Source organism: Hyla sarda, chromosome 2, assembly GCF_029499605.1.
Source record: "Hyla sarda isolate aHylSar1 chromosome 2, aHylSar1.hap1, whole genome shotgun sequence".
NCBI classification, from domain to species: Eukaryota; Metazoa; Chordata; class Amphibia; order Anura; family Hylidae; genus Hyla; species Hyla sarda.
In genome coordinates this window covers 317,861,387-317,886,247 of record NC_079190.1, presented here as the reverse complement: position 1 = coordinate 317,886,247, position 24,861 = coordinate 317,861,387, and the positions used below count along the sequence as shown (strand labels likewise).

Here is a 24,861-nt window from a genome sequence, read left to right as displayed (position 1 = left end):
TTATACCCTGTGTACCAGAACTATTGCTATCTCCCCTGACTACGAACCTTGCCGCCTGCCCCCGACCTTCTGCTACGTCCGACTTTGCTTCTGCCTACTCCCTTGTAACTCGCCTATCTTCAGCAGCCAGAGAGGTGCCGTTGCTAGTGGATACGACCTGGTCACTACCGCCGCAGCAAGACCATCCCGCTTTGCGGCGGGCTCTGGTGAAAACCAGTAGTGTCTTAGAACCGGTCCACTAGCACGGTCCTCGCCATCCCTCTCTGGCACAGAGGATCCACCTCCTGCCAGCCGGCATCGTGACACAGAGCACTGTTGACAGAGATTCAGAGAGCTAGGGTGCATTGGTCTCCACAGCTGGTACTCCTTTTTATAGGTGTGCATGAAATACCGCATGCAATGAGGGATTTCTTTTGTATTTTTTGTGTAATAGCAAAAATAGCACTGACTAGATGCTGGAAGACTGCCTCGATACCTACACGCACAATGGTAGTAGATAGACTTAATATGACATATGCGTTTGAATACACACTGGCCAGAGGTTCGGGATCGTTAGCTAAATTCCATATCAGATGGTCGGGTTGGGCAGCATCTGCTTACAGCATAAAAGTTGATTGAGGGAGTTTTTCTAGCATAAGGGGCAGGGAGAGACCACATCCCTCATCATCAGGAGCGGTGGTCATGTGCATTGGTGGTCGCTAGGACAAGTGGGACCTGTTGTGGAGGAGAGTGTCCCTAGAGTGCAGCTGGTTGGGACTGTTTGCGGCTATCTGTTTATGCTAAAGGATTATCTTTGACTTCTGGATATAAGGCTTAGATGGTGGAACCTTTAACCAAGGAGGAGTGATAGAGTATTTGAATTGTCTTTTGTTTCTCGGGCATTTTTGTACAACTAATGATAGTCCTGCTCCCTAGTTTTGGCTCTTAGTTGGATAGCTCTACCCTTATCTATGTATAATCATACTACAACAGCGACATCTCTGGAGAACATATTGTTTTGAGTTTACCCTCCATACATCTATGAGGACGGCTATCTAAAGGGACATTATTTTGGAACAATAATGAAGGTCTGAAAACACATCACGGCAGTTTTCATCGACAATAAGAAGAGCCGAGCTCTTTCTGTGCATTACTATGTATATGTTCTATATGTACCCATTATGTGTATGTGTATTTTTCATTGAAGTGAATAAAGCCAAGTTTTAATACCACACAAAACTTATGTACAGGTATGGTGCTGTTTTTGAAAAACATTAGCTTCTTTTGCTCTTGTTGGATAATCTCTTTTATGACCTTGTAGGGGATTACAGAGTAAAATTTATATATTTGCAGATGATGCTAAACTAGGTAAGGGATCTGGGGAATCTGGAGGTTTGGGCACAGACATGGCAAATGAAGTTTAATGTGGATAAATTTAAGGTTAGGCACAATTATGTGCTAAATAATAAAACATTAGATAAAACTACTACCAAAAAAGGACTTGGAGATATTGGTGGAGAGTATTTTTTCCACCAATAGATCACCTGCGAGGGCAATCCAAAAGAACATTTTTTCAATATACATTTTAAAAACACCCATATGCTTTATTTTGTTTTTACTACACACTATGTGGGAGATTTATCGAAATCTGTGCAGAGGAAAACTTGCCTAGTTGCCCATAGCAAGCAATCAGCTCGCTTCTTTCATTTTCAGGAAGGCCTGTGAAATATAAAAGAAGCAATCTGATTGGTTGGACAACTTTTCCTCTGGAAAGGTTTTGATAAATCTCCCCCATATCTTTAAAACCAGTGCTATAGCCCCTTTTGTGTATTTGACTTTCCTGTATACTGTACTTTCCCTGGTGAGCTGACCCTGTGTATAATACATAACGGTACACTCTCTGTATGCGCCTGCAGAACACACACAGTTAATATTGAGGGTTATCCAAAACCTTTTAAAAGCTATCACTCAGCCCCCCAGACATGTTTCGCTACAAACATAGCTTTATTAAGAGACAGCTGGCTCTGAGTTAAGAAGGCCGTGTTGGAGGTTATTAAACCTTACATTGTGACATCACAGTGGGAGTGTACGATGTTCAGCACCAATAAGATTCTACTTTCTAGTCTCTCAACCAATGTGGATTCTCAATCCAAGACTGTGAACAGGAAAGGCCAATCGTAAACTGTATTGTATTCACCAGTCAGAGCGAACTCAGTAGTAACAGTAGTAGAAGACTTAGTCCATTATCTGCCGTTACAGAGTTCCGAGGTTACTGTTTGTGTCCAGCAAGTGGACACCTGAAAATGGCTGTCCATTGACAGTCCACATCCAACCTGACAGAGCTTGAAAGAATCTGCACAGAAGAATGGCAGTAGACCCCAAAATCCAGGTTTGCAAACATACCCAAGAAGACTGGAGGCTAATTGCTGCCAAATGTGCTTTAACTAAGTAAAGGGTTTGGATGCTTATGTCTATTTTAATAAAAATGCAAAAAATGTCTAAAATTTAGTTTTCACATTAACATAGTAACATGGTTTATAGGGTTCAGAAAAGAACGTAATTTCCTACTGTGTCTTGTGTTGATCCTGAGAAAAGCAAAAAAAACCTTATGAGGCTGATGCCAATTGCCACATACCAGTGGGAAATATTCCTTCCCGACTTAAATTATGGCATTCAGAATAAATCCCTATAAATCTAGTATCAATAGCCTGTAATGTTATTACTCTTCAGAAATGCATCCATATACCTTTTAATGGGGTACTCCAATTTTTTTTTATTAACTGGTGCCAGAAAGTTAAATAGATTTGTAAATTACTTCTATTTAAAAATCTTAATCCTTCCAGTACAGAGTAGGAGCAAATCCCCATAGCAAACCTATCCTGCTCCGGACAGTTCCTAAAATGGACAGAGGTGTCAGCAGAGAGATAATTATTGGTAAAGGAGTCACATAGTTAGTACGGTCGAAAAAGACATATGTCCATCAAGTTCAACCAGGGAATTAAGGGGTAGGGGTGTGGCGTGATATTGGGGAAGGGATGGGATTTTATATTTCTTCATAAGCATTAATGTTATTTTGTTCCATAAATGTATCTAATCCTGTTTTAAAGCTGTTAATTGTTCCTACTGTGACCAGTTCCTGAGGTAGACCGTTCCATAAATTCACAGTCCTCACGGTAAAGAAGGCGTGTCGCCCCTTGAGACTAAACTTTTTCTTCTCCAGACGGAGGGAGTGTCCCCTCGTCCTTTGGGGGGGTTTAACCTGGAACAGTTTTTCTCCATATTTTTTGTATGGGCCATTAATATACTTATATACGTTTATCATATCCCCCCTTAAACGTCTCTTCTCAAGACTAAACAATTGTAACTCCTTTAATCGCTCCTCATAGCTAAGATGTTCCATGCCCCATATTAGTTTAGTCGCGCGTCTCTGCACCCTTTCCAACTCCGCAGTGTCCATTTTATGGACAGGTGCCCAAAACTGAACAGCATATTCCAGGTGAGGCCGTACCAATGCTTTATAAAGGGGGAGTATTATGTCCCTGCCCCTCGAGTCCATGCCTCTTTTTATACATGACAATATCCTGCCGGCTTTGGAAGCAGCAGCCTGACATTGCATGCTATTCTGTAGTCTGTGATCTACAAGTACACCCAGATCCTTCTCTACCATTGACTCTGCCAGTTTAATCCCCCCTAAGACATACGATGCATGCAGGTTATTAGTACCCAGATGCATAACGATGCATAATGAGTATTAGAGCACCAAGACAGGTCATCAAGCTTGGGGTTATTTAGTTTTGAGAAAAAACATCTTAGGGACAATTTGATCACAACATACAAATATATGAATGGACAGTACAGAGATCTTATGAACTTTTATACCTAGACCGGTAACCATGACAAGGGGGCATCCTCTATGTCTAGAGGAAAGAAGATTTCACCATCTTTACAGACAGGGATTCTTTACTGTAAGAGCAGTGAGACTGTAAGAGCAGGGGCCTATATGTTGTGATGTCTGACTCAAACAAGTTCAAGGGGCCTGGATGTTTTTCTGGAAAAATATAATATTACAGGTTATGCATACTAGATTTATGGGAATAGAATGTGCATGTTACGCCGAGTGCTCCGGGTCCCTGCTCGTCCCCGGAGCGCTCGCGGCGTTCACCTTCTTGCAGCGCCCCGGTCAGACCCACTGACCGGGAGCGCTGCATCAGTGTTACCGGCGGGGATGCGACCTGCATAGCGGGACGCGCCCGCTCGCGGCTCGCATCCCAGTCACCTCACCCATCCTGTTCCCCGACGGCTAAGTCCCGGCGTGCGCGGCCCCGCTCCCTAGGGTGCGCGCGCGCCGGCTCTCTGCGATTTAAAGGGCCAGTGCGCCACTGATTGGCACCTGGCTCAATCAGTGCTCACACCTGTGCCCTCACTATATAACCTCCCTTCCCCTTCCCAGCATTGCCGGATCTTGTTGCCTCAGTGCCAGTGAAAACGTTCCTGTGTATGTCCCAAGCCAGTGTTCCAGACCCTCTGCCGTTGCTCCTGACTACGATCCTTGCTGCCTGCCCTGACCTTCTGCTACGTCCGACCTTGCTCTTGCCTAATCCCTTGTACCGCGCCTGTCTCAGCCGTCAGTTGGGGTTGAGTCGCTATCGGGTGGAACGACCTGGGGGTTACCTGCTGCTGCAAGTCCATCCCGCTTTGCGGCGGGCTCTGGTGAAAACCAGTAACCCCTTAGACTCCGTTCCCATGGTACGGCCCACGTCATCACCCCACTGACACAGAGGATCCACCACCAGTATCCTCACAGTATTCCAATCCGGATCCTGACAATGCATCCATGGATTTATTCTGATTGCCATATTAGAATTGGGAAGGAATTTTTTCTCTGTATTTTTCTCTGGCAATTGGCATCAGCCTCATGGATTTTTTGCCTTCCTCTGGATCAACACATTAGAGTTTTGGGTTGAACTTGATGATCTCTTGTAAAAAGTGACATCTGATTGTAGCCATTCACTTTCCTTTTTCTTATTCATCTGGCTCAAGCCATCGTGAAGAATTCTCCAGCCACAAATTGTCTTTGCAGAATCTACTGGACAAACATTTTAGACAACTCGATCCAGCATAATTCTCACCTCTATATAAACTACCCATGTTTATTAATTCACACGCTAATAGTGCCAACTTTGTGCCCCCTCACATTACCCCTATGTAGCAAGCCCTTTAGATTGTCCCCATATTAATAGGTTGCCATCTAGGGACACGCCGACTCTTCCTGAGATGGCATTCGGTGTATGACGTGGACTCCTGACTCAAGCCCACGTCATACCGGCCGGCCCTTGATTCTTGTAGCTGAGGGCCGGCGTTAATAGACGACATGCAGTGATCGCTGCGGCCGGCTATTAACCCATTAGATCGCCGCTGTCAAAGTTGACAGCAGCATTTAAAGGGACATTTAAGCCATCCCTGGTGGTCCAGTGGAGTGGATCGCCACCTGCAGCGCCATCCCGAGGGGGAGATCCACTGCTGAAGTAACCGGAGGGCTTACCTCAGGTCCTGTGCTGGCTTCTGTGCTGTGAAAAGGCTTTATCAGGACCAGGCTTTATCAATCGAGCGCAGAGCACACAGGTTCTATGGAATCACATTTATCTGTATGAGGAATCTACTGATTCCTCCTAAAAGTCCCCTAAGGGAATTAAAAGTGTAAAAAAAAAAGTTGAATAAAAGTTTAAAAACACTCACATTAACCCCTTCCATATTAAAAGTGTGAATCACCCCCCTTTTCCCAAATTCCATATAAAAAATATGTAAACATAATAAAAATAAACATGTGGCATTGTAAATGTACGAACAATAAAAATATCATGTTAATTAAACCGCACAATCAATGGCGTACACAAAAAAAAAAGTTCAAAATTGTGTATTTTTGTTCACTTTGTATACCCCAAATTTTTTTTATAAAAAACCATCAAAAAGTCCCATCAAAACAAAAGTGGTACTGATAAAAACTTCAGATCACGGTGCAAAGAATAAGCCCTCATATAGCCCCGTATATGGAAAAATAAAGTTATAGGGGTCAGAAGATGAAAATTTTACACATACTAATTTGATGATCTTGTGTTTTTTTGCAACTACCAAATAAAGAAAGAAGATAGAATGTCCAGCACAGGATAGGTCCAACGTATCGACTTTATTGATTAAAACCCAGGAAACATGGATACAGCAAACACAGGTGACGCGTTTCGGCTCAAGGGATGAGCCTTAGTCATACAAAGTGTATACATCAGCACCAGTCTTTTATAGGGCAGACCACGTCAGGTACCTCCCCAGGAAATAGGGGGGAGGGTCCAGGTGTGGCCCGTCTGCCTCATTTGCACAGGTGAACGCTACAGAAATAAAGCTGTGTTCAGACTTGACAAATCGAGGTAATAAAGATTTAAAAAAAATTATACAACATAAATATAAAATATTAGTACAGCAATCAAAAAGGTAAATATAATAAAGTGGAACATGACATGTATTAAATGCAAAAAGCTGAAAAAACAGTATAATAATAATGGACAAAAATATGCTCAATGACATATAATGCCCAATATATACAACAAAACATGTCATGTTAAAAGACTGAGTTGCATCTCTTATTAACTCCAAAGCATGTAAAGAAAGTTATAATATTCCTTATATACAAACTGCAAATTAATGTCCATAAAAGGAATATGCATCTAGGTATAATCTTCATAGACATGCATGGAGAAAAAAAGGGAAGAAGAAAAGGTGATGCAACAAACAGAACTATAATACACATGAAGATGATGGTAATGTAAATTATATGATGCTTATATATGAGGGCATAAAGTATAAAAAAGAGAGGTAAAGGCAGGGTGAAGACTACGACCAAATAAGTGATGGTAACATACACATTGACAGGAGGGGTCACCTAGTGGATGGACACCCTCTGAGAGGTATGTAAATGAATACTCAGTGATGTAGGATGTTGTCCATTCTCTTGTTGAGTCCCTTAGGGACACGGCTGTGTAGCCTCAAAATCCAGTACACCTCCCGATCTAAAAGCTTCTGTCTGGCATCCCCCCCTCTCACGGGTGGTGTAACCCGTTCTAGTCCCTGTAATATGAGGGAGAAGGTGTTGCTTTGGTGCACTTCAGCACAGTGTCGCGATACCATTGAGACATGTCTTGTGCTGAAGTGCTTAACATCTGAACTGGTTGAACTTGATGGACGTATGTCTTTTTTCAACCGTACTAACTATGTAACTATGAAAGATGTTTCCGAACACGCACCTTAAATGGGGTGGTGGTGCACCCCACGTACTGCACTTGACACTCTCCACACATAAAGACATATACAACGTTAGAGGTGTTGCAGTTAATATATTGTCTGTTGGTGTGAGTTTCTCCAGTAGATGTGGACACCACAGAATGAGAATTATTCATGTATTTACAACATGTACAAACTGTGTGTCCACATCTAAAAGAGCCAGAATGACTAAGCCAGGTGGGTTGTTGAATGGAGGTATTTTCCACAAACAAACTGGGAGATATGTCCTGTGATATAGTTGGGGCTCTTCTAGAAACACACCTATACCCTTGTGAAAATACTCCTTGAAATGCGGGGTCACAAGTTATAATGGGCATGTACCTGTGTATGATTTTACAGATTTGAGAATATTCATTGCTATATTTAGTTAAAAATACCACAGGTGATACATGAATAATTCTCTTTCTGTGGTGTCTTCACCCTGCCTTTACCTCTCTTTTTTTTATACTTTATGCCCTCATATATAAGCATTATATAATTTACGTTACCGTCATCTTCATGTGTATTATTATCTTCCCTTTTTTTCTCCATGCATGTCTATGCAGATTATACCTAGATGCATATTCCTTTTATGGACATCAATTTGCAGTTTGTATATAAGGAATATTATAACTTTCTTTACATGCTTTGGAGTTAATAAGAGATGCAACTCAGTCTTAACATGACATGTTTTGTTGTATATATTGGGCATTATATGTCATTGAGCATATTTTTGTCCATTATTATTATACAGTTTTTTCAACTTTTTGCATTTAATACATGTCATGTTCCACTTTATTATATTTACCTTTATGATTGCTGTACTAATATTTTATATTTATGTTGTATAATATTTTTAACTTCGTTACCTCGATTTGTCAAGTCTGAACACGGCTTTATTTCTGTAGTGTTCACCTGTGCACACCTGGACCCTCCCCCCTATTCCCGGGGGAGAGGCCTGACGTGGTCTGCCCTATAAAAACTGGCGCTGATGTGTACACTTTGTATGACTAAGGCTCATCCCTTGAGCCGAAACACATCACCTGTGTTTTCTGTATCCATGTTTCCTGGGTTTTAATCAATAAAGTCGATATGTTGGACATATCCTGCGCTGGACATTCTATCTTCTTTCTGTACCTGTTTGGCGCTGCCCACGCCAGTCCATGCGCATGGTGCTAGAGGAAGAGAGCTGGACCTACATCCATACACCTGTTACCAAATAAAGAAGCCACAAATTTACACACTGAAACTAGATGTTGGTATATAACACTTTATTTGCTTTAAATTTTATCTAGTAAAGGCTAAGTTTCCAGTTTTTGAGCCAAAGTCAGAAGTGGATCCATAAGGGAGGAGAAGTCTTTCCTTTATATGTTCTATTCCTTTGGATTACATTTCTGGCTTTGGCTCAAAAACTGCAGTGGCAGTATTCCAAAAACTGCCAGAAAAGTGGAAACTTAGCCTTAATGTTTTTGTTTTTTTGGTATGGGTTTTAAGAACATGAATTTTTGCATAGTACATAAAGTTTTGCAAACAGTAGTTTAACTTTAGGCTCCAGTCTGAATGTGGTCTTTTCCTTGTTCTATATTTTTAGCATAATTGAGAGAGTATTAAACTGATTTGATTTGTTCTGGTATACAGAGATATTTAAATTAGGCACAGCAGGCTAAAAGTTAGGTTAAAAAGTAACTCTGTTTTTGCACAGCATATATGTCATTATTACTTTTATTCACTTGAAAATTTAAAGTAAATGAAAGAATGAAACTGTGATATCTAGTATGGGATCATTCTTTTTGTGTTTATAATGGGCCTACCGACTTCAGTAATGTCAACATATATTCAGATAGTTATCTGAAACTGGGGAAAAAAATTTCAACTGTATGTAAAATAAAAAAGTTGGGCCTGTATTACTCTTGCCGATGCTCGCTATTAACAAGCATCAATCTCCTAGATCGGCTCCCATTTAAAGAGGCTATTTGCTTATGCAATTGTCTAGTTTCTCTAAGAAAGCTGGATGTCCTGATGACATAATAAGTATAATATATACAAACATTTGTGCAGTTCTAGGCCTTAATCCTGCACTGTATCAAACCCCTAGCAACCCATGGCATTTATTTATATCATGGGGCTGTTAAGAGAGAATGGAGAGGGCTTAATACTCAAGCCCGCTACCACCCGGTGTCTCGCAGCTACTTTCAGACGCTGAGGGGGCTGCCGTTAATAGCTGACAGGATCGACTAACTGTTTAGATGCCACTGTTAGAACTGTACTTTAACATTGGTGTTCAGTGGGTGTAACGGCTTCCTGCAACGTGATCACGAGGAGCTAATCCATTGTCATTGCAGCCCGAGATCCTTTAAGGGCAGGCTGTACTAACAGATCCTAGGTGATTTGCAATGCATTGAACTGAATGGGCAATCTAATGACTGCTTTTGGAACCCCCTAAAAAAAAAAGGCTTAAAAAAGTAAAAAATCCCCCCATAATAAAAATTCGAATTTAAGTCAGATCTATACAAAATCGCACAGATAAAAACCACCTGTACCAATGAGCCCCCATACAGTTAAGTAGAGAGGAAAGCAAAAAAGATAAGGGGGTCAGATATATATGTTTAGATTCCCCCATTTCCCTTTATTCCAGCAAATGTTAAAAGGTATTGTGTACCCGAGTCTCCCACTGTTCTCCTAGGTAACCGTATCAGCATGACACCCTGAGCCAAATAATGTAATGCCTCTTGGTCTTGCGCTGGTATGGTACCTAAGAGAACAGTAGGAGGCTCCGAGACACTGTTGCGTCCGGGGAAAATGTCCACTTACAAAAGATATTTAGAATGCAACTTTTTAAAGCATCTCAACAGATTGCTATCATGTTGTGGGCTGAACAATAGTAAAAAAAAAAAAGGAGAGTTACCTTTACAAAGTAGTAAAACATACAAATTGGTATTTTGGTATTGTTACAATTGTACCCACCAGACAAATACATAAAACATGTCAATTTTACCAGGCAGTGGGGGAGTTGTACCAAAATCTGTGCAGAGGAGTAGTTGCCCATAGCAACCAATCAGATTGCTTCTTTAATTTTTAAAAAGACCTCTTAAAGATAAAAAGACGTCTAGTTGTTATGGGCAATTGGTCAACTTTTCCTTGCCACAGGAATCAATAAATCTCTCTTAGTGAAGGAAATGAAATGTCACCTTATAAACATTCTTTCTATTTTTTGTTTTACAATATATATTATGGTAAAATGGAGGGTATTGTTAAAAAAAAAAGTACAATTGGTCTGACGAAAACAAGCCATCATATATCTCGGTAGAGGAAACAATAAGTCTTAAAAGGAGAGGAAAAAAACATGAAAAAGCTAAATTTGATATTTTCTAGGTCATAAAGGGGTTAATTGGTCTGACAGCTGGCCACCCAGGAGAGATTACATAGAAATGGTATATTACTGCTTTTCGTCTTCTCTTATTTAAGATGCACAATCCTCACTTATTAGTCAGTACCTGAGTCAGGGATTATTGAGGAGGGAGCTGGTCTGTCTAACTAGACCAAGTACAGGGGTGCAAATTATTATTTAGACTTAATATCTGTTCCAGCTGCAATCTATAAGAAGTTGTCCTGTAACAGAGGAAAACTTTCTGCAAACTGCATATATGTGTTTGGGGCACTGTGAGTTTGAAAAAGTGTGAAAAAGTGTTTTTTACACATTGCGCCAAAGTAAGGGCATTCATCATTGAGGTAACACAAGAAGTGTAAAAGGTTAACATTTGCATTATTATTTCAGATGAATGATGCCTTGGCCACATGATCGTTCCTAAGCTGGTGGTTGCCAGTTAGGTCAGAGTCTCTCCCAGACCAGCAAAGTGGGATCCTGCTCTTTCTAGACATACCTACACCCAAGCCAAGTGTTATGTGGAATCCTGTTCTACAGTTAAGTTCCAGTCCACACTGTGAGGACAACTTGATTCAAGGCTTCATCTCCAAAAAGTTTTTTTTTTCTTCCAGTTTTGTGAGTAGTAAGCCACCACAGTAAGCCATCCTGTGCAGTTCCACATCAATGGAGGCCAAGCTAATTGCACTGTGAACATCTGTCTCCATTGCATCTGCATTAGTCACTACATGTACACCTGCTAAGAGTACACCAGAGATTCTCTTTATTCAGTAACAATGCTGGAACAGTGAGCGAATATCCATTCATCTGGCCTAATACCTGTAACATCCTATGTTTTGATAAATAGACTGGGACAAAGTCCAGGAAGTAAGAGCAGGAATACCACTCCTCTATGCTCCCTACTGTTTTGTCTATTGGACTCCTGTCTGAAAACAGAGATAGGTTACAGAGAAACCTACCGTGATTGAATGCAGAGACCGAGCACAAAATAACAGACTCAGGGAGAGAGTAAATGCATAGTGAGTGGACAAGCTCCTTCCTGAGCAGTGGATGTCAGAATGATTAAGCAGCAATATGGAGGGATTTGTGAGCCAAATACAGAAGTTAGACACATAAGAAGACATGGAGAGCATCTGCATGACCTAGTGAGTTACATATGTAAGCACAATTTTTTTCTGTGATATGACATATATGCTTTAAGTAAACTGCTGTCACATAAGGCAGCAATAAGTGCAGCCCTTAGGTAACCTACAGCCACTTTCCCTGCCAACTTGAGTATCAGTCCTAAGCGACAGATCCTCAACTAGGCTGTTGTCCTTGTTCTGAGAAAGTGCAGGGGCATAAAGTCCAAAACAATAAACCAAACACTACAAATGATGCAGGGCAGGATACAAAGGGTTAACAATCAAAGCATATTACAAAACAGGGAATAACCAAACAAGCAAAGAAAGCGAAGTCAGAACCTTAAGTCAGAACCAAATCCTGCTTATTGCACTTTGGTAACAACTTAAAAAAAAGGATAGTTGGGTTCACAGAGAGCATCTGGCTAGCTACACTACCTTGCCACTTGACATAAAAACATCCTTGGTACTGTTACTCAAAGCTGACCTGCAGCACAATGGTTAAACAAAACAACTTGCAACATACATCAAAGTATCCCTATTACTGAGGGCAGTGGCGTACCTCCCATAGAGGCAGGGTACGCCACTGCTATGGGGCCCCCTGGCCTGGTCAGGAACCAAATGGCCATGCCTCCCCATCCACCTGACCCCAGCAATTAGAATGTGTTTTTTTGGCAGTTGTCCAAAACACCCACTTCATAATCCGCTCTCTAGCTGGGAAACCAGGCCACCATGTGCCACTTTGGTGTTGGCTGCAGACAGCTTCAGGCTGTGCAGGTGGTAATGTCACTTATCATTGCCACCCACACCAGAGGGGAGGAGGAAAGACAGGGCTTGCCTGCTGTTCTGTGTAGGAGAGGAGGAATAATATGATTATTTCCTTTTTTGGCGGGGGGGGGCACAACCTGCCTACAGGGGGGCTAAACTGGGGACTGCCTGCCTACTGGAGGGACTATCTTCCTACAGGAAAGAATTGCCTGCCTGCTGGGGAGGTCTACCTTGCTCTTTGTGGGGGACTATCTTTTACTGTGCAGGACACCAAGGAGGGCATTATCACCATTTGGGGACTGTGACTGTGATGTTTGTATAAAATTTGGGAAGTTGGTTAAGGAGTTAACTTTTTCTACAGGATTAAGTTATGGATGAGGGAAGTTGTCATGGTGGTTTGGACCAGATAGAAAAAATAAAGAATTACTTTGCAGTGCAGTTACATCCAGTGAATCACAGATGTCTTCTGTAATCATTGTAACTACTGTTGGTCTGACAACAGACCCATGTAAGTGGTAGACCTTTTCTGAAAGTACAGGGTGGGCCATTTATATGGATACACCTTAATAAAATGGGAATGGTTGGTGATATTAACTTCCTGTTTGTGGCACATAAGTATATGTGAGGGGGGAAACTTTTCAAGATGGGTGGTGACCATGGCGGCCATTTTGAAGTCGGCCATTTTTAATCCAACTTTAGTTTTTTCAATAGGAAGCACCTGAAACTATGGATACTGAAAGCCTGTGCTAGCATTTCTCCTGCGGTGTTGCTATCAGTGTGTGAAGAGTGGGAGAAGATTGTTGCATTGACAATCCAACACAATGGGCAGCACATTGAACACATTTTATAAAGTGGTCAGAAACTTGTCAATAACTCATGAAAGAATAAAGTTACGTTAAAACCAAGCACATCATTGTTTTTCTTGTGAAATCCCCAATAAGTTTGATGTGTCACATGACCCTCTTCCTATTGAAAAAACAAAAGTTGGATTCAAAATAGCCGACTACAAAATGGCCACCATGGTCATCACCCATCTTGAAAAGTTTCCCCCCCCTCACATATACTAATGTGCCACAAACAGGAAGTTAATATCACTAACCATTCCCATTTTATTAAGGTGTATCCATATAAATGGCCCACCCTGTACAGTAGTTCAGTATCTCTACCCTATACTGAAAGTACAATAATATATGAATTTTACTGCACAGTAAGTGGTGTAAAAACTATGTAACTGCACAAATATATAATATATTTATAAACAAACAACAAAAACGTGGTCTCAAATGGCTGGAGGTGCTCAACCCCAAATGCGGTTGTGCATTTATACTGGGGGAGCAGATCCTGCCCTTGTAGTCCGTTGCTAGGGGTAATCCCCAGCATAAAAATGCATACAATGGGGGATGCCTGCAGCGGACTACAAGTGCCACAATAGAATACTACACCAGATAGACGGTGTGGATGTGTAACAATTAGAATAATTGGGGTTGAGCACCTCCAGCCCTTTGAGACCACGTTTTTGTTGTTTGTTTAAAATTTATACTTGGAGGTGTGTAAACTCCATATGTTAATGCGCCTTGAACATCTTCCAGGCAGCATTAGGGTAGCACCTGTGAGGCCATGCACCTATATTAGCCAACTCAGGTGGGGCTTGCAGCTTGCCTCTTTCCTCCCATTGTATGTGTATGCTTGTAGCCACTCTGGAGGGTACCTGGGAGGACGCTGTGAGTCGACCGAATGCTGCCGTAATTGCCCACTGGCCCCTGTTTTGCTTACCACGCACAGGTAGGTTTAGCGTTAGGTCCCGCGCCATTTGAGAAACCTTGGCGTTGGTGTGCGGGCTCTGGTATGTATTTCATATAAGGATATACTGGCGAATGTCTCAATTTTAACATCAGTGTTGAGGGATAGCCAATGTCATTGTATACATCTACCACAGTAGTGTACCCATATTCCTGTATTGTATATATATATATATATATATTTTTTGAGGGGGCAATACATTTAGTGTTAAAATGAAAGGTGTCATTACAAACTTCAATTAGTCCTGCAAAAAAAAAAAATGTCAAAATCAATGTAGATAGAAAATGGAGGAGAAAGAAATAAAAATGTAAAAATGACAAAAAAAATGACTGTCTTTCAAGGGATAAAGGAGTAATTGTGAATTACTTTTGCAGGAAAAAAAATCCTATGCAAATGGCTCAAAATAAAATGATGAGAGGTGAGTGCGAGCTGAGAGAATGAGAGGTGAGTCTGTGCTGAGAGATTGAGAGGTGTGTGTATGATAGGTGAGTCTGTGCTCAGAGAATCATAGGTGTGTGTATAATAGGTGAGTCTGTGCTCAGAGAATCATAGGTGTGTGTATGATAGGTGAGTCTGTGCTCAGAGAATGAGAGGGGAGTGTATAAGAGGAGAGTTTGTGCTGAGAAAATAAAAAAGTTGAATGTATGAGTGGCGAGTCTGTGTTTACAGAATTAGTGGGGAGTGTACTAGATAAATCTGAGGTGACGTACACTAACCTCATTTTGATGGCCCAAAATAAAATGATGAGAGTTGAGTCCGAGCTGATAGAAGGAGAGATGAGTCTGTGCTGAGAAAATGAGAGGTGTGTGTATGAGAGGTGAGTCTGTACTGTGAGAATGATAGGTGAGTGTATGAGAGGTGAGTGTATGAGAGGTGAGAATAAGCTGAAAGTACGAGAGAAGAGAATGAGTGTGAGGGGTGGCTGTGATCTGAGAGTAGGATAAATAACTGTAAGCTCAGTGAATGTGTAGAGTGTGAGCTGAGAATAGGAGAGGTGATTGTGAATAGAGAGGATGTGAGTATGAGCTAAAAGCATGAGAGATAAGTGTGAGCTGAGTGTATGAGAATTGTGAAATATGAGAGTTTAAGTAAAGAAGTTACAAGACCCTTGCAGATGCAGATTTACAAATAAACTCCACTAAATATTGCCATTGGGACACCGTTTCTACCTAGATTTTTAATTGCATTTTGTATCAGAATCAACACATATTTTCTCCCATGTGAGCATACCCTAAATAGGTTTTAAATGCATAAAGATTTGATTGCGGCTTCTCTCCAGCACTGCATATCTGACCAATAATTACAGTAAATCCAAGCATCACACACATCGCCTGTTCAAAGGGCCTTGTGCACATTTCTATTTGTGTTCTAATTCACATGAATCCCACATAGGTGACAAGACATGTTATTATGGATTCCTCTTACTATCTGATATCATATATAATGGCGCTCCATTGATAATAATGTGGGGAAAGTACTATCTTAGTTATTGTATTTAGTACTTTCCCATATTAGGAGTGTTTGTATTTCATCCTGTACAAGACTTTTACTCCACTGCTTCCCCACCTATCTATCTCCAGTGGCAGAACATCTCTCCAGTCTCACAGTACTAAGAACTGTTCTTTCAGTCTAGAGATGACAGAAATGGGGACAGGAATCGAAGCAGGAGGGGTGTCTCTCTTTCTTCTCCCTGAAGGTCACCTGCAAAGGTCCAAAGCCTTAATTACCCTTTTTTGAATGCGGGGGCACACAATGCTCTGTTTTAAGAGCGTGCTTGCAATGGCTCCCTCTTAAAGCTTTAGGGACAGCGCTGTGCCTGCCTCGCTCGCTTCTCCCTGCACAGAATAGCTGCAGATCAATGAATATTTTAACAAAGAAATATTTCATTAAAAGAGCTGATTGCTTAATGAAGTGTCCCTGGGAGCCATCGGGCCGCCTGCCTCCTTCTCTTAATGCAGGCAAGATTCATATCACGGCTAGCTGATTTATCAAATTACCGTAATCACCTGTATATACATACGGTTTTACTGAGGAGAAGACCACAGAGACATTTTTAATCCTTTAGAAATGTATTTCTGTTTTGCAAGTATAGGTTTATTAGCAACATCTTAACAAGAAGGACAATTATAACTTCTATGATAATGGTCCTAATGTATATGTTAGACTTGGAAATGTGTTGTGTAATGTCAGGTATTTGTGTCAAAGCTGTTAGAATGTATAGCATATATATATGTGTGTGTGTGTGTGTGGCTCTCATTTTCTAATAGCTTTCCTTATCTTACCTATTGAAGATTTTCCATATAGAACATCCTTGTGGCTTAAAATAAATATCACTGTCCATATTTATGATACAATATACTGTCAAAGTCCTGTCACTGTTTAGGGCACCATGTGTGCATGAGCAAAGGCCTTTTATGGTTATTTGAAGGTTTAATGATAAAATTGTTAATATGTAAAAAAAAAAATAGGATATCCTATTTTATGAAGTATATTTGCTTTTTATCATGGCCACCTGTAATGGTCACCTCATGTGTATGAAAAACATGATCACTTTTGGTCAGCACAGTTTCCAAACTGTTTGTTAATGGGCAAACTAATATGCAGGTATATCGCCGTTTTCCCAGCAAAACCGTGTACCCTTATGAATTGTTGCACTAAAATAATAAATAGATAGAAAAAAAAAGGAATCACTGTTTGTGAGGTCAAAATTAATCTTTTTCTACATGAAAGAAGAGAAGAGAAAACTTGATCATAAATATAGAAATAATTCATAAAAGGTAAACTCTCACATATCAGATTTGCTGAGGATTTTCCATCTAGATTTGTTGATACAGTAGCAGAAAAATTGCTATAAAAAATTCCATTAATTAATCATTGGGAGCAATTTCATTTGGAGAACTGTCATAAATTTGTTGCAGATTTTTCCCATTAAGTTGAATGGAGAACTCAAAATGTGTAACAAAACGAATAAATTGTGATTATTCCTTGGATTAACTGCGTTCCTTGTGGTTGCTTCCCACCCCACTGGCCCTGAGTGCCATGTTTTTCCATATCTGTATATAGGGAAAGACACTTCACACATGGCTGGCAGAGCGCCAGAGTAGTTTTGCAACATCTGAAGGTCCGCAGGTTGTAGATCACTGTCCTATACTTTACATTGCACGGATCCCTCAACATACGATGGTTTCAACAAACGATGGTCCATTTGGAACGGATTACCATCGTATGTTGAGGGACCACTGTATGTCTATTTTTTATATTTTCTTACTTAAAAAAAATAAAATTAGAAAAAGGGGATGACATTATTTTTATTGGTGGAGAGGCTAACTTGGTGGAGTTTAATGAAAAGTTTAATTTTTGCAATTTAGTTTTTTGCACTTTTATTCCCCCCCCCCCCTTCACCTTCTAAAAATCTTTAAAATAATGCTTTCAATTTTCCACCTACAGACCTATATAAAGGCTTGTTTTTTGTGCCACCAATTTTGGTTTGTAATGACATCAATCATTTAAACACAAAATATATGGCAAAAAAATAAAAAAAATATATACATTATTGTGGGGCACAATTGAAAATCCCCCCACCATTTTGTAACTTTTGGGGGCTTTCGCTTCTACGCAATGCACTTTTCGGTAAAAATGATAGCTTATCTTTATTCTGTAGGTCCATACAATTACAGTGATACCTAAAATATAGGGTTTATTTTATTTTACTTCTTTAAAAAAAATATATTACTTTTTGTACATAAATTAGTATGTTTAAAAATGTCCTCTTCTGACTCCTATAACTTTTTTATTTTTTTGCGTCATGATCAGTCATTTTTATTGGTACCATTATAGTTTGGATGGGACCTTTTGATGCCCTTTTTATACATTTTTTTGAGGTAACTGAACCAAAAATCTGCAATTCTGTACTTTGGTATTTTCTTTTTAACGTATACGCCATTGACCTTGCGGTTTAATTAACATTATATTTTTATAGTTCAAACATTTATGCAGGTGGCCATACCACATTTGTTTATATTTATTTTTGTTAACTTTTTTTATACACTCTTTTTTAGTTCCCATAGGGGACTATTACATGCAATCCTTAGATTGCATACACTGTTCAATGATATGCCATAGCACAGCATTGATCAGTGTTATCGGTGCTCCATTGTTCCAGCCTGACTACTCCAGCTGAGCAGTCGGGATTAGTTTTTTGTTTTTTTTTACATTTCAGACACCACAATCAACTTTGATTGTGCGTCTAAAGGGTTAATGCCAAGCATCACTGTGATTGGTGATGTCCGGCATTAGCCATGGGTCCAGGCAGCTGCTCCTGAGTGCGCATCATAGAAGGGAAGCAGCCACAGAGCTTACCATGTATGCCCTGCGTCCTTAAGCAGTAAAGTCCCCACAGAGGACTATTTATAGCAATCTTTTGATTGCTTTTACTGTTCAGTGTTATGCATAGGCCTAGCACTGATAATTTATATCGGAGATCGACTTTTATGGTCTGCCAGAAGGCAAACTATAGAAGATCATCAGAGCCTGCCGTGGAGGGTGGTCCGATGAGTCTCCACATGGACCACAACTGCTTTTGGTGCAGTGATCAGAATTGGATGAGGATAATGGTAGACATCTGCGGGATATCTAATAATCACTATTACCAGTCTCCTGCTGCTGATAAAAGCTCCTGCAGTAGCTTCATGTGAAGGAAAATAAATGAACGTCCTGGTGCGTTAAATACAAGGGCACAAGGACATACATTTATATTGTTAAGTTCTAATAATCCATTTTCTGTTCACAATCTGTAAATGAGGTTCTAGAAAGAAAAAAAGTATTGTCAGTAAGTAATGTATTTACTCAGCATGCAATTTTGTGTCAGGCAAAAATGTAAGTGATTACAGGTGTGGTCTGATTAGGCATTGGTTGTTGCCACATGAGGGTGTAAACTTACTTCCCACACTGCCCTATACAAATGCTTCCAGAGGCTACTTTTAGTAGAGTACCTGGTAAGAGATCATTGACTGCTAGACATGCCTTTGCGATGCATTTGAAGACATAATGAACAGTTGATAGATTTTCAGAGGGAGTTAATAATTTGATGAAAGGGGTTAATAATTTGAGAAAAGCAGGATGGTCATTTTGACTAATTGCCTGGCATCTAGGCCATTCTGACAAAGCTGTTTTGGAATATGAACTATTGGAAGCAATGGTAACGTGAAGGCATATTCCCATGATAAACAGGCTTCAGATGGCCCAGATAGGCCACCAGTAGAGAGGATTGTTGAATCTGCTAACAAGCACAAACAGATCCCACAGTTTTATTGTCCACTATCGAGACACTGGTGGCATCTTTATTTATTACCCCCCTCTGTCTCTGCTTGTTCCATTTCTAATCACTTAGCAGATCAAAATGCGGTGTCACTTTGCCCATTATTTGTCCTGCTATTGAAAGTAAGCCACTGTTATCTTTGACTGCAGTGATGTGGTGACCAAGAAATCTGGAATGCTATGGACTGAAACCGTACAGTCTTAAGTGACAGTTCCACTTCCGGCGACAATCAGGTTTAAGTATGAAGACCTCATGATTAGCACTTCAATCTAGTCTTTGCTGTGGAGAGATACATTGTCTTACCTGCTGGTGTGATGATCTGTGGAGAAATCATGTATGACAGTCAGTGAACTCTAGTAGTGATACGGAGGACACTAACATCTCAGCGATATGTGCAGGACATTCTGCGGCCAGATGTGTTACCATTCATGGGAGAACTTAAAGTTGCCTTTTTTTTAAGGAGAATAATGATGGCCACACAGAGCAAAGGTTTTCGAGAAACACCAGTTTAATTGCCAATCAAGCTTTTATACGACAGGATGGGATGCCATCTTCATGCAGGATCTACACGCCCAGCTGCAACATCTATGCCATACGAAACCTGTATGCCTTTATGCCCAACCATATATCTTCTTGTATCCATCTTGTATAGAGATAACAAATCAAAACTAGAGCCACCTTTACCCAATAAAGTTTAATTTTACTATAAAACTGTAATCACTTTCATATATCATTATTATATTGACATATATAATGTTTCATTCAATTCCAACAACTTCTTCTTGGTGCATTTATTTATGTCAAAAAAGGCAAAAACATTTGAACATGTGAAAAATGATTTACATTTGTTTTTCATTTTTCATTTGAAATTCATAGATAAAAGGATGATGTGGGGAAGAGAAAAAGTGACACTTACAAACAAGGGATCCTGGGACTCGGAGGGAGGAATCTCCAACAGGAAATAACCATTTCACTAAAAGAAACCAGCAGCGTTATGGTGGACTCACAACACTTTAGCCCCAAGACAAGCATGGATTCTTCCTAAACATGTTCTTTACTGTCTGGCAGGTAATTACTAAAGTCACCTTATGGTGGATAACCCCTATTGAGACAATGGGTTAAATGTCTCCAGTGGATAGGGGATAAGATAATTTAACTCAAAATTCATTTTTAAACTTTAAACATATTTTAATATATATACAATAGTCACTATTTATTTGTTTATAATTTATGCAACAAATATATTGAAAAAAAAACTATAATGAAAGAATGTCCGACTATATCTGCAAAGAAGCGAAAAAATATATTTTATCCTAAATATAAACTGAATATATAATGTGTCCCTGAATTTGGAAAATCTGACTAGATATAAAAGTGAATACATCCGTCACGCAATCTATTTCAAGAGAAACTATCAAAATCTGAAGTCATGGTCTGTAACAATGAAACTTAATATTTTAATACTGCAAATATTTCTTTTAGTTCTCAGCATACAAGCTGGAGTAGTAAACTAATTCCTAAGCAACCTTCTTACACAATCACGCCATCATTAACACTTTTTCTATTGGCTTTTGACATTTAATAGTGTCCTCCATTTTGTGCAATAATCTCTTTTTAATATTCATGAATCACTCCAAAGGGGGTAAGTGACTGAAACAGGAACAAGTGCAAAGGACACCTCCACCCTTTTAACATGGAAGCTATAAAAAGCTCACTGACAAAAAAAACCCTTCCAGCTAAACTCCCTCATTTAGAAGTGCCTTCATCTAACATATTGAGCCTTCTATACAACAGGGAATTCCAAAGTCAGAAGATTTCAATCTGGTAGTTGAAACATTTGGCTCAGTTCATCTACCAATTACCACTTATGTTATAGTCTGTAAAAATCCCATTTGCAGCTTATTTTGCCTACTGGTGATTACACTGAATCCCAAATCATAATGTGGTCTGTATCGCCAGGGATTTCACCTTTATCAATCACTTCTTCTATTTGTTCTGTGTATATTATATGAGATGAACATAAGGGATGGTGTCGCACACAGAAGCTTCTGGAAAATGGACACTGATGCAGCTGGAAGTTGACCTAGCAGGATATTTTTCCTTTACATTTCCCAATCTTTTTTAATGCAATTTTGGCTTTGACTTTAAAAGCTGGAAAAAAAAACTGACACAAAAACCAGTGTTTTTCCAAACAAAGCTATGTGTGACAGTAGCCATAAGGGCAACCTGTCACCACAATTGGAGTCACTAACCCACTCTCATGCGGCTGGGGTTTATCGTTTCAAAATTGTCTTTGATTCTAAACATTTACTTTACCAGAAATAAGTGCAGAACTCATGTCCAGTGGCTTTAGGCACATGAGCGTTGTACTCATGGATGAAATCATGGATAATACACTTCAATTCACTGTGACTCAATAGTGAGGTGTACTGTCTTAATTGGTGCAATGTACATACCAAAACCTAATCGAGATGGCTTACAGACACCAAGCTGTGCAAAACTCATTCTTGTTCCCAAACGTAGTGACAGGTTCCCACTCTAGGAACATTTCTTTCTTTCACTCCCTGGCATTACCATAGTGCAGTACAACAACCATCCTGATTTCTCTATTTCCTGGTGGCTTTAGTTCCAAAATACCACGCTGGGTACCTGCCCTCTCTTCACTGCTCTCCAGTAGCCCCCAGTGTCAGGCAGCTGCTGCCAAAGCTAATAAAATCATAGGATGCATCAAAGGGAGCATAGATGCCCATGACAAGGAAATATTTCTACCGCTGTACAAATCACTAGTCAGACCACACTAACAACCTGGTAGTTTTTGAAATTATGCTGAGAAGTAATTAGATCAAAATACAAAATTGTGGATGTGCGGCCATGTCTGTTTTTTTTTCTACCTGGATTCACATTGTGTATTCTATTCCCTCCTTTTTTGTTTTTTTCACTTGGCCTGCACTCCCTACCCCCTCAGCCCAACCCTATATAAGTAGCAGGTAGCTACACAAGGCCCTTTAATTTTCTAGCAGCCTCCCAGTCTGACTAGGAGCACATGGTAAGTGAGCTTTTACACCTTGTTCACACTGGTGTAGTGCTGTGCAGCCCAGAGACTGGTTTGAGTAGTATTGGGGCCGCGCTGCCAGTGTGTTATTCCCCCTGTGGCACTGGTGTCGCCGCAGTGGTGGACGCCGCCTAGTGCTACGCCATTTTATGCTAGGGACGTTAGGGACCCATTCTTAATAGGTGGCCTTGACGAGGCGAGTGGGCTTGTACCTTTTGATCAAAATGTATACTGACAACCTGTTAGTTTTTGAAATTATGCTGAGAAGCAATTAGATCAAAATACAATAAAATTGTGGATGTGCAGCCATGTCTGTTTTTTTCTACCTTGATTCACATAATAAAATCGTAGGATACATCAAAGGGGGCATAGATGCCCACAACAAGGAAATATTTCTACCACTGTACAAATCACTAGTCAAACCACACATGGAATACCGTGTACAGTACTTGGCACCAGTGTACAAGAAAGATATAGTGGAGCTGGGGAGGGTTCAGAGATAGGCAACCAGAGCAATAAGTGGAATGGGAGGAATACAGTATCCAGAAAGATTATCAGAATTAGGGTTTATGGACGGCCTTATAACTATGTATCTCAGATCATGCTCACAATCTATTATACCCAGGACTGTATCTATAACAAGGGGACATCCTCTACATTTAGAGAAAAGAAGGTTACTGTAAGAGTTCTGAGACTATATGGAACTCTCTGCCAGAGGACGTGCTCATGATGAAGATCAAAAGGGGCCTGGATGCATTTCTGAAGTGTAATAATATTACAGATTACGGATACTAGATTTAAAAGGATAGAACGTTGATCCATGAATTTATTCTGATCGCCAAATTTGGTGTCGGGAGGTAATTTTTCCCTTGGTATGGGGCAATTGGCATCAACCTCATAAGGGATTTTTGCCTCCTCAATATCAACATAGTAGGGTTGTAGGTTGAACTTGAAGAACCCATGTCTTTTCCAACCTTATAATCTATGTACAAAACAAAATAAAAAATATCTGAGGAAGGAGACCCATGATCTTTGAAAATGCATTTTTAGTTTGAACAATAAATTTTATGTTCTTTTTTCTATTTATCCCATTGTCGGGTCCCAGTTCATTTTGAGCAACTTGGAGACACTCTGCTTTTATTTATTTTGAATTTTATTTGTTGCAATTATGTGTACATTTATTGACTTGGGTGTGTCAGTATAATTTTGTGCTTCAAGTTCTGGGACTCTCCCCGTAGTGGGATTGATCTGGTTACATTGGTGTTGTGGCTATTTCACAACTCTTTTAGGTTGGTACCCTGTTGCTATATGACCGAAGTATATTTAGGATTGTCTCACAATATTACCCTATGGTGCTCAGTGTTTCTTTTTCTCTCCACATTTTATGTAAATATTATATATATATATATATATATATATATATATATATATTGGAATTAATTATGTTAATTATGTATAACTATCATCCAATATATGTCCTTATAAATTTACTAGTAATACCTTCATTAGACCAGGACCAGGCCAGAAAGCAAGAGACCCCCACAAAACAGGCCACAGCTAATCTAAATGCTACGAGCAGTTTCTCTGGATTCCCATTAAAATCATTGTTAACATTTGGATCTGTTGCACCCAATATCTGGAGGTCTCTGTAACACTCACGTTTCAGTAGACAGGAACACCAGTGGTAGTGGATCCGCTGGACCTGTGTGGCAGATGACATGGACCATACCAGGGAGCAGAGTCTAAGGTGCCACTGGTTTTTACCAGAGCCCGCCGCAAAGCGGGATGGACTTGCTGCAGCAGGTGGCACCCAGGTCGCTACCCTGGCATGGCTCGACCACACAGGAGGCTGAGGAATTTCGAGGCACAGGCAACTCATAGTCAGGATACCAGGAGGTCAGGGCAGGTGGCACAGTAGCGTAGTCAGGAACGTAGCAAGTGGTCAGTAGGCAGGCAGCAAAGGAGTAAGGTCAGGTCACAAAACAAAGGTAAGATACACAGCAAGGCAAAACTCAGGAGCGCTTTCTCTCAGGCACTAGGGCAACAAAGATCTGGCAGGGAAGTGAGGGAGGTGGAGGAATTTATTAACTGGCCACAGGTGTTAATTAATGGGTGCACTGGCTCTTTAAATCTC

At 40.2% G+C, this 24,861-nt stretch overlaps 1 long non-coding RNA gene across 3 annotated transcripts in view; it reads left to right on the top strand.

Moving 5' to 3' along the window:
- Window positions 1–13,487, top strand: part of LOC130356354 (uncharacterized) — a 31,830-nt gene extending 18,343 nt beyond the window's left edge. For 2 of the 3 annotated variants that reach the window (XR_008888864.1, XR_008888863.1), the window contains one exon: window positions 11,063–13,487. This is a non-coding gene — a long non-coding RNA (uncharacterized LOC130356354). Of the gene's footprint in view, window positions 1–2,238; window positions 2,430–11,062 lie in introns of those variants that run through there. The other variant, XR_008888865.1, reaches the window with a different exon arrangement.
- The last annotated feature ends 11,374 nt before the right edge of the window (window positions 13,488–24,861 follow it).